Source organism: Balaenoptera acutorostrata, chromosome 13 (assembly GCF_949987535.1).
Source record: "Balaenoptera acutorostrata chromosome 13, mBalAcu1.1, whole genome shotgun sequence".
Classification (NCBI taxonomy): Eukaryota; Metazoa; Chordata; class Mammalia; order Artiodactyla; family Balaenopteridae; genus Balaenoptera; species Balaenoptera acutorostrata.
Window position 1 is genome coordinate 57,481,962 of NC_080076.1, and position 15,167 is coordinate 57,497,128.

General features: G+C 48.4%; 1 protein-coding gene across 1 annotated transcript in view; it reads left to right on the forward strand.

Moving 5' to 3' along the window:
• The window catches only part of EMILIN2 (elastin microfibril interfacer 2), a 50,332-nt gene that overhangs the window by 8,922 nt on the left and 26,243 nt on the right, over window positions 1–15,167 (forward strand). The window lies entirely within an intron of this gene.

A 15,167-nucleotide genomic window follows, 5' to 3' on the forward strand; every position in this document is an offset into this window, starting at 1 on the left:
TCCAGGACCACAGTGCAGCGTCAGGGCCCTGGCTCCGTCGTGATAAACGATGTGCCTGATCTCATCCCAACATGTTGCATCATCTTCTGGCCACTCTCAACGTATCTGGGAGTCGTTCTGTTGCATCACTGCAGAAAACAACTAGCAAGATGTAACCCAGATTCCCTGCTCACTGACGGTGCAGGAGGGAGGGAAGGCAGAAATACCATTCATGGCTTGTTTCCTGAACCAATTTGCAAGGCGCCCTCTAAGCCCTCCATAGCAGAATCGACAGTGCGAAATAACCATCCCGGTGAGGAGTCACTCTTTGTCATATGTCTAAAATGTTCATCTACATCTTTGACGTTTTGTGTTATTTTACACAAAATGGCAATTTCAAGGTGGCTATAAAAAGGAAAATTCTGTTCTATTTTCCTTAATCATTGGTCCATACCTTCAAAAGTACAAAAATAAATATTAGGCCTGAGTTCCCAGTAGATAAAACAATTGGTTGTGTGTCTGAACAGTAATCTGATACATTAAAAAAACCCAAAACAACAAAACTTTAGTTAAATCCTCATTTTGAAACTCTGAAAAAGACTTAATAATGCTGGTTTGGGTTTTGTCTTCACTGAGATATATAATCAGATAGTCAAGACTATCTAGCACTTTGCTTTTGCAATTCTGATGAGATTTTTTTCTTTTTAAATTTATTTTATTTTATTTATTTATTTTTGGCTGCGTTGGGTCTTCATTGCTGTGCGCGCAGGCTTTTCTCTGGTTGCAGCGAGCGGGGGCTACTCTTCGTTGTGGTGCGCAGGCTTCGCATTGCGGTGGCTTCTCTTGTTGGGAGCACAAGCTCTAGGTGCGTGGGCTTCAGTATTTTTGGCACACGGGCTCAGTAGTTGTGGCTCATGGGCTTTAGAGCGCAGGCGCAGTAGTTGTGGCTCACGGGCTTAGTTGCTCCACGGCATGAGGGATCTTCCCTGACCAGGGCTCAAACCTGTGTCTCCTGCATTGGCAGGCGGATTCTCAACCACTGTGCCACCAGGGAAGTCCCTGATGAGATTTTAAAGTACCTGAATGCATAAAAATATATATATAAGGTGTATGTTATATACAAAATATGTTTATATATAAAATACGTATATTATATACAAAAAGTACATATATATATATATAAAACAGATTTATGGAGGTATAATTTACATAAACTGTACATATTGAAAGTTGTATAATTTAACATGTGTCTGTACCTGTGAAACCAACATCACACCAGGATATGGAGCATCTCCATCACCCCCAAGAATGTCCTCACACCCCTTTGTAATCCTTTCCTCCAGCTGCCCACACACATTCCCTCCTGAGGTAACTGATGATCTGTTTTCCATCACCGCAGATGAGTTTGCATTTTCTAGAGATTTATGTCGAGTCATACAGTCTGTAGTATCACGTTAGGTTTTTTCATTCGGCATGGTTATGTTAAGGTACATCCGTGTTGTACTATGGAACGATAGCTGATTACTTTTTATTGTTGAGTAGGATTCCTTTGTATGTGTCCACCACCATTTGTATACAGTTGTTTTATAGCTGAGGACTCCTGGTGAAATACAGTGTGGAAACTCATTTATATTGATAGTAAGGTTACTGCTCTAATTTTTCCGAAGACCCTTTGAGATGGTAAATACCTAACAGATGTAGAACGCTGGATAAAACATAATGGAGTAAGAAAAACACATTGCACATTTTCGCCCCCGGGAAATGTTGGATTGAGGCTGCGTAATTAGCATACACCATTTCGAATTGGCACAAAGCTCAGTAGGGTTAAAGTAGACTTACTATTTGAAGAGTCTTGGTTCCTTGGTTTCATTAAACAAATATTTTGGGGCACGGCCTCTGTCTGGCCCAGGACTAGGCCCCATGGGGACACAGCAAGGAACCCGACCTCTCTCTTGCCCTCCAGCAGTTCATGTCCAGTAGGTGAAATGAGACATAAAGAGAAATAATTACAAAGTAAAAGGTAGGCAAGAGAATGGCAATGAGAGAAGCACAAACAGCTGAGGATGTTTAGAGGTGGAGGAAACTGTTTCCAGCCAGGAGGAATCTGAGAACTTGCTTGTAGGTGGTGACATCCTAGCAGGGCTTTGAAGGTAGCTTCCAGTTGAAAATATATGCATATGGGAGAGGATACCAGCAGAGGCCAAGAGAGGACGTTAGCCAGGGCCTGGAGGAGGGGGTGAAGGGAGGAGTAAGTCTCGGTGTCCGCAGGGCTGGTCCCTCTGAGGGCCGTGCAGGGGTGTCTGTTCCCGGCCTGTCCCCTTGGCTTGTAGATGGTCATCGTCTCCCTGTATGTCTCTGTCCAAATTCCCCTTATTTATGAGGGGTAGGGCCCACCCAGATGCTCTCATGGTAACTTGCTTACCCCTAGAAGACCCTACCTCCAAATAAGGCCACATTCCCAGGTACTGGGATTCGGACTCCAACATATTTTGGGGGTGACAGAGAATTCAAGCCATAACCCAGGGTTGGGAGTTTGGGCTCTATTGTTTAGGCAAAGGGGAGTCATGGAAGGTTTTAGATCAGGGACACCAACAGAGCTTCCGAATGTTAATCTGGCAATTTGTGCAAAATGGGTTTGAGAGGGGAGGATGGATGGGTCTGGGGGACGACAGGAGGGGCCCTGTCGGGAGCCTGGCCAGGGTTCCTGGTGGGCGGCGCTGAGGCAGATGTGGCGGGAGAAGTGGGTCTGTCCGTGGAGGGATGAGCAGTGACCGAGTTGGAACGGCCTGGTGACCACTTCACTGTGCTTCACGCACAGTAGCACTGCTGAGATTTGGCGTCTCTGAGCATCTGTCAGTCCGTTGTCAACAGTGTGGATAAAAAGGACCATACCTTGTGAAAGAAGGTGAATTCGTTCATGGACTGTTGTTTGGAGGTTATGGCAGGATTGCCTTTATCCACAGAACGATCAGGACCTCATTATTCACCACCTTTGATGATCCGGAATCAACTCTAATCCTGCACGTGGGCAATTGGGTCTATTCTATAGAAGCAGCCCATAGTTTTAGTCTTATTGCAGATTTTTGCCTTATGGTAAAAATAATTATATATGTCCTGTCTGATGTAACTGGTCTTTGGCTGAGTTGGCACTAGAACAGTGACTGTTATGGATAATAGGAGTATATGGGCTCCAGCTAAGTATGATTGTTCCATAGTAGATACTGGTGGCCCAAGGAAAGCCATCGTGTGGTCCTGGTGGGCACCAAAAGGATGTTTACTGAATGAATGGATGAAAGAGAAAGCATGTGAATTTTTTTTTATTAAGACTATATTTTTTTGGAGTAGTTTAAGGTTCACAGCAAACCAAGGGGAAGGTACAGAGATTTCTCATAAACCCCTGTCTGCACACATGCACAGCTTCCCACACTATCGACATCCCCACCAGTGTGGTGCATTTCTTACAGCTGATGAACCTACACTGACGCATCATCACCCAGAGCCCATAGTTTGCATTAGCGTTCATTCTTGGGAGAGAAAGGTTTTAGCTTGTTTTCCCTCCCATTGTTTTTTTTTTTTTTTTTTTAAATTAATTAATTAATTAATTTTTGGCTGTGTTGGGTCTTCGTTTCTGTGAGGGCTTTCTCTAGTTGCAGCAAGCGGGGGCCACTCTTCATCGTGGTGCGTGGGCCTCTCACTGTCGCGGCCTCTCTTGTTGCGGAGCACAGGCTCCAGACGCGCAGGCTCAGTAGTTGTGGCTCATGGCCCTAGTTGCTCCGAGGCATGTGGGATCTTCCCAGACCAGGGCTCGAACCCGTGTCCCCTGCATTAGCAGGCAGATTCTCTACCACTGCGCCACCAGGAAAGCCTCCTCCCATTGTTAAGACTCATATGTGCTGAGTTTGGTTTTCAGGTTTCAGGCCCAGAGACCATAAGTTTGAACAACTGTCCGTGGCTGTGTTTTTAAAATGGAAATTGTGACATATGGATAGTCTTTGAAATGATTGTTCATGATGAATGAAAATACAGTGGCTTGCAGCTAAAATGAGGATTTGTGATATGATAGACTCTAGTTAAATCGAGCAAAGTAATGATGTACATTGTCGTTTAGAGTCCTGAACTGGTCATCTCATTGTGACCTTGGAAAGCTTTTTTACCAAGGTGTAAGCGTACATTGACTCTCTGGGTGAAGTATGATACAGCTTTGATTTTGGGAGGGTTCATGTTACACAGCTCTAAAAAATGGCTTGGTATAATTGGGAGGATACAGTGACCAAAGATAGAAGTGCATTTTGAAAAACAGAACTATCATACGACCCAGCAATCCCACTACTGGGCATATACCCTGAGAAAGCCATAATTCAAAAAGAGTCATGTACCACAATGTTCATTGCAGCTCTATTTACAATAGCCAGGACATGGAAGCAACCTAAGTGTCCATAGACAGATGAATGGATAAAGAAGATGTGGCACATATATACAATGGAATATTACTCAGCCATAAAAAGAAACGAAATTGAGTTATTTGTAGTGAGGTGGATGGACCTAGAGTCTGTCATACAGAGTGAAGTAAGTCAGAAAGAGAAAAACAAATACCGTATGCTAACACATATATATGGAATCTAAAAAAAAAAAAAAAAAAAGGTTCTGAAGAACCTAGGGGCAGGACAGGAATAAAGACGCAGACATAGAGAATGGACTTGAGGACACGGGGAGGGGGAAGGGGAAGCTGGGACGAAGTGAGAGAGTGGCATGGACATATATACACTACCACGTAGTGGTAGTCTACAGCCTCCATCACCCCTTTCTATTTAAAAGCAAAAAAGCAAAATTCTTCTTTTTATCTTGTCCCTCCCCCTCTCCTTGTCTACACCTTCAGGCCTGGAGGTGGGCTGGGTTGTGGTAGCATCTTCCAAAGAAAAAACATGCTCCTTCTAAGCAGAGGGCTGGCGAATGTAAATGTCTCTACTTTGTTAAGTGTGGATTTAAAAGACATAAAGTAATACTGGGCTCGCCTGGACCATGTGAGAAATATGAAACTAGGTTATAACATTTTGGTCCTTTTTTCCCCCAGTGTGATATAAATTAGAAAAGAAATATGTGTTCCTGTGTTTTCAATTCCCAGATTTTTTTTTTTAATGAGAATGAATTGGCCCAAAGGAAGAAAATGTTGTTTTTATATCTGCAGAGAAACTCCTACTGTCTTAGGATTTTCTAAGCCCACCAAGTTCCAGGTGAGGCCTGTTTAAGAGCTTGCCACCATCCGTGGTCACCATCCAAAGGTCCAAAATTGATTACGGATGGGGTATCATAGCCAGTTCCCTTTTTGTATGGAAAAACAGTACAGTTATCCCTTGGGCTCCATAGGGGATTGGTTCCAGGACCTCCCACGGATACCAAAATCCACGGATGCTCAAGTCCCTTATATAAAATGGCATAATATTTGCATATAACTTATGCACATCCTCCTGTATACTTCAAATCACCTCTGGATAACTTATAATACTCAATACAAGGTAAATGCTATATAAATACATAGTTGCTGGGTGCATGACACATTCGTTTTGCTTTTTGGAACTTTCCAGAATTTTTTTTTTTGCGTGAATATTTTCAATCTGCTGTGGGTTGAACCTGCAGATGCGGAACCGCCGATCTGGAGGGTCGCTTGTACTGAGAATGCCGGGTGGGCAGCTGCAAGCTGAAGGGTGACTGGCAAATATGGAAGTTGAGAGAGGAGAGAAAGCACAGAGTGACTGGACCCTGAGGGGGGAGGAATTTTGCAAACCGAGGCAGGGGACACACAGGAAAAGGGCTTTCGAAATTATTGTGACTTCTGTAGGAGAATTTGAGGAAATCATTTTTCCTCTTAAAAAAAGAGGAAATGATCAAAAGAGTTATTCAGCGGCTCTGAGAAGAAAGATTTGGATTCCCGAACCACAGAAAGTCACCCTTGGGGTGAGCATCACGCCAAAGGCTGAGGCCGCAGCTGTTTTCCGGGCCGCACCGTGGGAACATGGGGAATGAGCGCATCCGGGCACGACTGGGGCGGAGGGAGCTCTGTGATCCTGACTCCGAGAATGAGGAGATGGGATGTGAGTTCGAGAAATGGAATCCTGTACGGTGGAGTGGGGGAAAGCAGCCTGCAGCGGCGATGGCCCTTCCCCAAAAGAATTGTTAGGGGAACGTGGGCCTTCGTTAGTGTTGGATTATTCAGCCGCCAGAAAGCCGGGGTGGTGCTCGGGCCCTGGAGGCCTCCGCGCTCGCTCGCCCTTCCCCCACTGCAGACTTGAGCTCTGTCATGTATTTCCCCAAGTGAGGAAGTTAAAACTAAGAATGCGGACTCCACGGCACACACGCATAAACTGTATTTCATGCTGCTGGGCGCGCCCCGCGCTTGGAGATGATGTCATTTTTAGCAATGCAAGTTTGCTCCGAAGGAAGGTACCGGCCGCTCTTATGGTAAATCTGAAAATGACACTTCACTGTCTGTTGCAGCCGAGTTGGGACAGCCTCTCAGTTGAGCTGCTGGGCTTTCCTTCAATCACCTTTCTTTCAGGACTGTAGAATTTTTTTCTGTCCTCAGGGTTAAGGAGGGTGATCCGTCGTGGGGAAAACTTATTCTACTCATTATGCTGTATGATCAGAGAAAACGGCTGAGAAGTAAAGAGGATTTTAGGGTTTGGAATCTAACTTGCCACTCTAAGTACGGAAGGAAATTAATTCAAGAAGAAATGGAAAAAGAAACAGCTTACAATTGTGGTTTCTCCAGCAAGTATCTCCTTTGTACTGGGAAACAGACAATCTGCTATACGTACTCTTTCATTTTGAGCACATTGCCTTGGTCTAGGGTCTGTGATTTAAGAAATGTACAAAGCAGGGACTTCCCTGGTGGTCCAGTGGTTAAGAATCCACCTGCCAATGCAGCGGACATGGGTTCGATCCCTGGTCCGGGAAGATCCCACATGCTGCGGGGCAATTAAGCCTGTGCACCACAACTACTGAGCCTGTGTGCCACAACTATTGAGCCCGCGTGCTGCAACTACTGAAGCCCGCGCACCTAGAGCCTGTGCTCCACAACGAAGAGTAGCCCCCACTAACTGCAACTAGAGAAAGCCTACACACAGCAACGAAGACCCAGCACAGCCAAAAGAAAAAAAAAAAGAAGAAATGTACAAAGCTGTATTGTAATCTGATTTTAATTAGGGTGCATCCATCTGACTTCGAGATTCATTAGATGCATTTTGTATTTCAGAAATATATTTGCCCAAGCCTTCTGACTTTTAAAACTTACATGGTTTGTCCTAAGGAGTCAAGCAAAATATTGAGCATTTCTTTCCTTCCACATTATTAATTTCTCCAGGCAGGGATCTAATTAAAAATGTGCAATGTAGCAGAAAAAGATAAGATGAGAACTGTGATTTGTGTGTGTGATGTGCTTTAACCTGGAAGAATGCTATCTGGTTTCTTCACTCTCTCGTGGGGGGAGACTTTTTCAGAATGTGGACAGTTAGCCTTGGGGACCAGAGTCACCTCCTCAGATTGTCTTGCACATGGTTTCAAATGGCCAATTTCTTTTTTATAAATTTATTTATTTATTTATTTTTGGCTGCGTTGGGTCTTCATTGCTGCACGCAAGCTTTCTCTAGTTGCAGCGAGCAGGGGCTACTCTTTGTTGCAGTGCGCGGGCTTCTCATTGCAGTGGCTTCTCTTGTTGCGGAGCACGGGCTCTAGGCGCACAGGCTTCAGTAGTTGCAGTGTGTGGGCTCAATAGTTGTGGCATGCGGGCTCAGTAGTTGTGTCCCATGGGCTCAGTAGTTGTGGCTCGCGGGCTCTAGAGCACAGGCTCGGTAGTTGTGGCTCACGGGCTTAGTTGCTCCGTGGTACATGTGATCTTCCCAGACCAGGGCTTGAACCCGTGTTCCCTGCATTGGCAGGTGGATTCTTAACCACTGCGCCACCAGGGAAGCCCCTCAAATGGCCAATTTTTTGATTGTCAGTAGACACAGTGGATTCAGATGGAAGTGTCTCTTCTGCTGGTGCAGAACCACTTTTCTTTCATGTAGTTCTGAAATCCCTTCTGTTTCAAACTTTATAGCCACTGCTGTATTTACTTTTGGCAAAGTGTTACTTCAATAAAAAGTTCACTTATTTATTTATTGATTGGTAGAATGATAACAAAAGAGAAAGCAAATCCATTTGTCGCAAGCAGTTCCTAGAAAATCAGTCCACTGTCTTAGCAATTTCTAAATTAGAACACTGAGACCAAACTTTGTAAAGGTGAATTTCTGTGTAAAAAAGGAAATTTGTTAAAATAAATTTATTCATTTATTTTTGGCTGTGTTGGGTCTTCGTTGCTGCACGCGGGCTTTCTCTAGTTGCTGTGAGTGGGGGCTACTCTTCGTTGTGGTGCGTGGGCTTCTCATTGCAGTGTCTTCTCTTGTTGTGGAGCACGGGCTCTAGGTGCACAGGCTTCAGTAGTTGTGGCACGTGGGCTCAGTAGTTGTGGCTCACAGGCTCTAGAGTGCAGGCTCAGTAGTTGTGGCGCACTGGCCTAGTTGCTCCACAGCATGTGGGATCTTCCTGGACCAGGGCTCAAACCTGTGTACCCTGCATTGGCAGGTGGATTCTTAAGCACTGAGCCACCAGGGAAGTCCCCTTAAAAAGGAAATCTTGATGCATGCTATAATATGGATGAGCCTGAGATGAAGGGGATCAGGACAGACCACCTCAAAACATGCCACTTTTCCATATTGATTATTTTGAGCTGAAGGCCATTGAGAAACCTCAGAGACAAGACCTTTCTGCCCTTCCCATTTATTCCCAAAAGCGGGGTGTGAGTTTCCTGCCTCTCCTATACCGGGATGAGGGGAGTGACCCAAATCACCAGAGACAGACAGCCAGCACAGAGAGAAGTCTGTGTAAACAAACCTTCCTAAAATAGCCGTTATCACTCATTAGTGTCCTACCCGCATTCCCACAACTTATTGCCCCTAGAAGCCCAAACTCCCTTTCCTTTGTCTGATTCCTTCTCCACATTTTATCATCCTTTGTTAAAATGGTACATAAGCCTCTGAGTCTAACTGCTACTTTGAGTTTTCACTTCTTTCCTGAAGCCCCCATGCACATGAAAATATTCATATCAATAACATTTGTATGGCTTTTTCTCCTGTTAATCTGTCTTTTGTCAGTTTAATTCACAGACTCCAGGAACAAATCTAAGAAGGTACAGGAAAAGTCCTTTCCTCGCCTACAAGGACATTATGCTAAGTGACATAAGCCAGTCAAAAAAGGACAAATACTGTATGATTCTACTTATGTGAGGTTCCTAGAGTAGTCGGATTCATAGAGACAGGAAGTAGAATGCCGGTTCCCAGGGGCTGGGTCAGGGAATGGGGAGTTAATGTTTAATATGGGTGTGGAGTTTCAGTTTGGGGTGATGAAAAAGTTATGGAGATGGGTGGTGGTGATGTTTGCACAACACTGTGAATGTACTTAGTGCTACTGAACTGTACTGTTAAAAATGGTTAAGATGGTACATTTTTTTAAAAATTTATTTTTATTTTTATATTTATTTTTGGCTGTGTTGGGTCTTCGTTTCTGTGCGAGGGCTTCCTCTAGTTGCGGCAAGCGGGGGCCACCCTTCATCGCGGTGCGCGGGCCTCTTCACTATCGCGGCCTCTCTTGTTGTGGAGCACAGGCTCCAGACGCGCAGGCTCAGTAGTTGTGGCTCACGGGCCCAGTCGCTCCGTGGCATGTGGGATCCTCCCAGACCAGGGCTCGAACCCGTGTCCCCTGCACTAGCAGGCAGACTCCCAACTACTGCGCCACCAGGGAAGCCCAAGATGGTACATTTTATGTAATGTGTATTTACATACTTACGTTACTGTACCACAGTTTTTAAAAAATGGAATTGCTATGGCTGGAGTGAACTGCTCTATGGAAAACTTGGAGCAGTAGCTGAATGCCAGACACCCAAGTCTGCCCTGGGTGCGCATTCGGAAACTCTGGGAGATGATTTCTCACCTTTTCGTGTGGATTTTCCTTGTCCCTGGGGAGGTGGCTATTTCCCCGGGCCTGGGTGCTCCCTACAAGGGAGGGGAAGCGCCTCTTCTCCATCCTCTGTCCCATTCTGATTGATACTGGGCGGAGCTACACACACGGAATGAAGCAACAAGAGTTGACTCCAGGTTTTGGGGGGCAAGCCAGTGACTGGAGGAGGGAGAGGAGTTTACTATAAAGTCCGTTCTTGGGAGAAATCTCAGTCAAATGAGTGCCCCCAGGGGGCCTCTGGGTTTTCAGTTTGTGCAGAGCGTTAAAATAAAATACAGGTAAACACTAAATGCAGGGAAAAGATCCTTGCCTTGTGGAACCACTGTCTAGATGGTCCTGTGCCAGTGATGTGTGGTTACTTCAGAGCAATGTTCTACTTGCAGTGCTGGGGAGATGGGAGGAGAAATCAGATGAACAGATAGACGTGAGCCCATTCCATTGTTGTTCCCTTGACAATCTTGCGACGCTCTGGCCCAGTCCTGTCCGACAGAACTTTCTGTGATGTTGGAGATATTCACTTTGTTTATTTAATACCATAGTCACTGTGGCTGTAAAGCTCATGAAATGTGGATAGTGTGACTGAGGAAGTAGATGTTCAATTTTATTTAATTTTAATCAGTTTACATTTAAACAGCCGCCCCCGGTTAATGGCTGTCTTCTTGGAAAGCCCAGCGCTGGCTCACCTTCTGGTGTTTGATTCTTGTCCTGTTCACATGACTGTGGACCCTGGAGCTCGACTGGGTTCTGGGAGGACTGAACCTCCTGGGTTCAGCTGGGTTAGACCTGAGGGTCGCTCTGGGGTTGTTATTATGGACACTGGACTCCCCCAAACCTTGTCAAAAGTAGGCCTAGTGTCATTAATTAATTGTTTGATTAATCAGTTACTGATTAACGATTAATACTCATTTATTAAGCCCAATAGGACAGACACTGTGTTGAAAAGTGGGGATGTTGTAGAGAACAGAGCCAACAGGCGTTCTTGCCCTCAAGGGCCCTGCGGTTGGCGGGGAGGATGAACTCTGGATGAGCAAATACAAGTGTGAATGGAAGCAGGTGAGGCGAGGTCTCACCTCCCACCAGTGGGAAGGAGTCTTGGTGGAGGTGACATCAAATGGAGGCACGCTTTGTCCCATTCTGTTTTAACAGGGACACTTTGTCATGTGGTCCCTGAGCTCTGATTCCACTCTTCCAGTCCTTTTCTTCCAACTTCCTTCTCATTAGCATCTCCTGGGCCCATCTGGTGCCTTGACACGGTGACTGAACTTGTAAAAATGGAGAGCTCTTGTGTCACCCCCCAAAAGGGCTTCAGAGGAGAGGAGGGGAGGGGAGAGTTGGGGAGAGTGGACAGGGCTGTGGGGCAGCTCACTGCCCGCCCCCAGGGGTGCCTGAGGCAGCTGATCGGGGCTCCCCCTGGAAAGGATGCTGTTACAGACGTGACCCGAGGCTGGGATGGGGGCCAAGGCTGTAGCCCAGTCAGCCCCCGGGCTCCGGCCCCACCGGGCAGTGACTCTGTCCCGTTGGCTGCGGGCCCTTCCTTGGCCGCCCCCAGCTGGGTGCAGTTTGCTGATTTAGTAAATGTCCACGGAGCATCTTCCAAGCACCCACTGCCCAGGGGCCCTGGGGTGACGCTTGGGCTGCTGCCTGGGTCTGGGGCGCGCTTCTCAACTCTGGCTGCACTTGACGATTACGTGGGGAGTTTTTGAAAGGTACAGACACCTGGGTACCCCCGCCCCAGACCAATGAAATTAGAATTTTGAGGGTAAAGGCCTAGGCATTTTTTTAAAGCTTGCTGGCCGGGATACTATCCCGTGGATCCAGGGCATGGGGGCAGGCCTGGGAGTCCTACCTGGTGCCTCCCCATCCTCTGGGGAGGCCCCTGACTGCCCCCGTGGAAGTGGCAGCCCGGTTTCTGCCAGGATATCCCAGTAGGGCTGTGGGGCTGGACACCCCCGCCTCCCCCCATCACACCCCCCTGAAATGAGGCCTGGGGACCTGCTGGTGCCTCAGGGATCGTGTCCTCGTGCACAGATATGTGGCCGTGAGCTCAGGTGGCCCCCAGTGGCTTCCAGCTGTCGCTGCTTTCACACGCAGGGCTGGAAACTTGGTTGGAGATGCGGTCAACCTGAAATCCACTGAAACCGGAAACCTAGAGCAATAGGAGTGAGGAGTAGGGGTGAGAGGTAGGGGTAGGGGTGAGGGGTAGGGGTAGGGGTGAGGCTTAGGGGTGAGAAGTAGAGGTAGGGGTGAGGGGTAGGGGTAGGGGTGAGGCTTAAGGGTGAGAAGTAGAGGTAGGGGTGAGGGGTAGGGGTGAGAAATAGAGGTAGGGGTGAGGGGTAGGGGTGAGGGGTGGGGGTGAGGGGTAGGGGTGAGAAGTAGAGGTAGGGGTGAGGGGTAGGGGTAGGGGTGAGGCTTAAGGGTGAGAAGTAGAGGTAGGGGTGAGGGGTAGGGGTGAGAAATAGAGGTAGGGGTGAGGGGTAGGGGTGAGGGGTAGGGGTGAGAAGTAGAGGTAGGGGTGAGGGGTAGGGGTAGGGGTGAGGGGTAGGGGTAGGGGTGAGGGGTAGGGGAGGGGTGGGGGTGAGGGGTGAGACATAGGGGTGGGGGTGAGGAGTAGGGGTGGAGGGTGAGGGGTGGGGGTGGGGCGGAGAGAAAGGAGGGCGCTCCAGGGAGCTTTCCTAAGTTATGCGCTAGCTCCGAAATCATCACTGCCTTCAGCGAAAAGAATGAAGTGTGTTGGAAAAGCAAGAACTTTCTTGCGCTTGGCTGGGCGGTGAGGGGTAAGTCCCCCGGGTTGGGTGGGGTGGGGGGTCGTTCCTCGTCCCTCGGCATCGAAGCTGCGGGGTTTGGGCCCCTCGGCCCGGCTCAGCCACGGCCAGAAGGGTTTAATGAGGGCTGTTATCTTCCGGCACACGGATAAGACCCCAGAGCAGACACATTTTCACATTCAATCCTAAATGCTCAGAGGAACCAAGTTTTTCTGAGATTACACATTTTTCCAGCATTATGCTGTGCTTGAGCCTGCAAAACAATGAAGTGGAATTTTTCTTTCTTTTCCTGTAGTTTCTGGGACCACACAGAGGATGCTTTTGGTAGGTGGGGTGCTGGGGGCTGAGGGCTAGTGTGGACCTGGACCGAATTAGATGCTCAGGCTGCCTTCTCACCCAGCTTGTGGGCCCTTTTGGAACATGCCTGGGTGGGTGCGGTTGCTTCAAATTGAAGGCAGTTGCCAGCGAGACTGGCTGCTTCTGTGCGCTGGGAGGGCCCTGCGGGGTACAGGCAAGCACACGGCTTTAAAGTCCAGTCCAGGCCCTTCCTGATCATTGGAACTGGGAGAAGTCACTTAACCTCTATGAGCCTCTGTTTTCTCATTTGTGAAAAAGGAATAATGTATATAGTGGGGCCTTGATGGGGGACGTGGCGGGAATGAGAGAATGAAGAACGAGGAAGGGAGGTCTTGCCCCTGACCCCTTGAGCAGCCCGCCCTTCTTTTCTGTTTTACTTATTGGGCTTTCTCATCAGTTTTCCTTAAAAAGGCTCCCACCCAAGCGTCTCAAAATCCGCACACCCAGGCCGCACTGCAGACCGATTGAATCAGAGCCTCTGAGGGTGGGACCCAGGCATGGGTGGTTTTTCACAGGTCCCTGGTAATTCTAACACACGGCCAAGGTTGAGAACCACTGCCCTACAAGACCAGGTGAGACGGGTCAGTGAGGTGTTGGGACACTCCCGCTGGGGCAGTGCTGTCGGCGGGCCCTCCTGGAATTCTGAAGGGTTGCCTTGCCTGTCCTGGCACGTGAGGTAGTTCCTGGCATGTGAGGTTTTGAGTGTCATGGTTTGGACCCTCAGGGAGGATGCCAGAAGTCCATTACATTTAGCCATTTGTAATTTTTTCCGGAATGTAACTTTGAACTCCAACCTGCCACAAGGCCGGGGCCTGATGGAGTCACTAGGCAGGCACCAGGCCCCCCGATTCCACCCTGAGCAGCACACAGCAACCCTGAGGACGTGATGCAAAGCCCATTTCTTTCTGGGAATCGGTCCCAAAAGGGGGCTAGCTGCTCGGTCGTGCTGGTGTTGGAAATGAAGAGAAAGTGACGAGGTTCAAGAGAGCTGTCGTTCCCAGTCAGAAAGAGAGGCTGGGGGCTTCCCTGGTGGCGCAGTGGTTGAGAGTCTGCCTGCCAGTGCAGGGGACACGGGTTTGAGCCCTGATCTGGGAGGATCCCACATGCCGCGGAGCAACTAAGCCCGTGCACCACAACTACTGAGCCTGCGCGTCTGTAGCCTGTGCTCCGCAATGGGAGAGGCTGCAATGGTGAGGGGCCCGCGCACCGCGATGAAGAGTGGCCCCCGCTCGCCGCAACTAGAGAAAGCCCTCGCACAGAAACGAAGACCCAACACAGCCAAAATTAAATAAATAAATTAAAAAAAAAAAAAAAAGAAAGAGAAGCCAGGGTGAGCCAGGAGCCGGCTCGCCTCTGTGCTGTGAGCAGGGAGGGCCCCTGGGGCGTGAACTCCTGGTTGGTCCCTCTGAGCGCCCAGGGGCTCTAGATTGTCACTGTCTGTTCTGGGCTGAGGTCCAGCCCTGGGTCTGAAGGACTTTCCAGCTTGTTGCCAGGGTCTCTATGTGATACACAAGTGCACCGTAAATGGGATTTTTGAATGGTTCCCATTCTGCTTCCTTATTTCTGTCTTTAGCCGTGTGGACCAGGGCATCTTTTTAAAAGGATCTGAAAACAAATAGCGTGAGGTGGGTCTCCAGAGGCTCGCTGCTCCCTTTGCTGGTGTTGGGAAAGACGGTGCCGAGATGAATACACAGGGGGCCATGGGAGACGAGGGCACCCGGGGTGTTTCTCTAAAATACAAACCAAACGGCCCTGACTTAACCTTGGAAAAGCCTCCACAAAGCAGCGAATTGTATAAGTTTGTCGGTGAAATAAAAGCCCAGTTTGTGAACAATGTCCACATCCAATGAGATTCATGGGCCAAGTTTTTCTGAGTTGTCTGTTTCTCCAGCCTTTAGTGGGAGGGGAGCTGGGGGCAGGTGGATGCAAGAGCTGGAGGAAGGAGGCGGGCAGGGCCGGACTAGAGGAGACCAGTGATCCCCGCTGGGTCAGCCTGGAGAGAGCAGTGACCTGGAGCGTCTT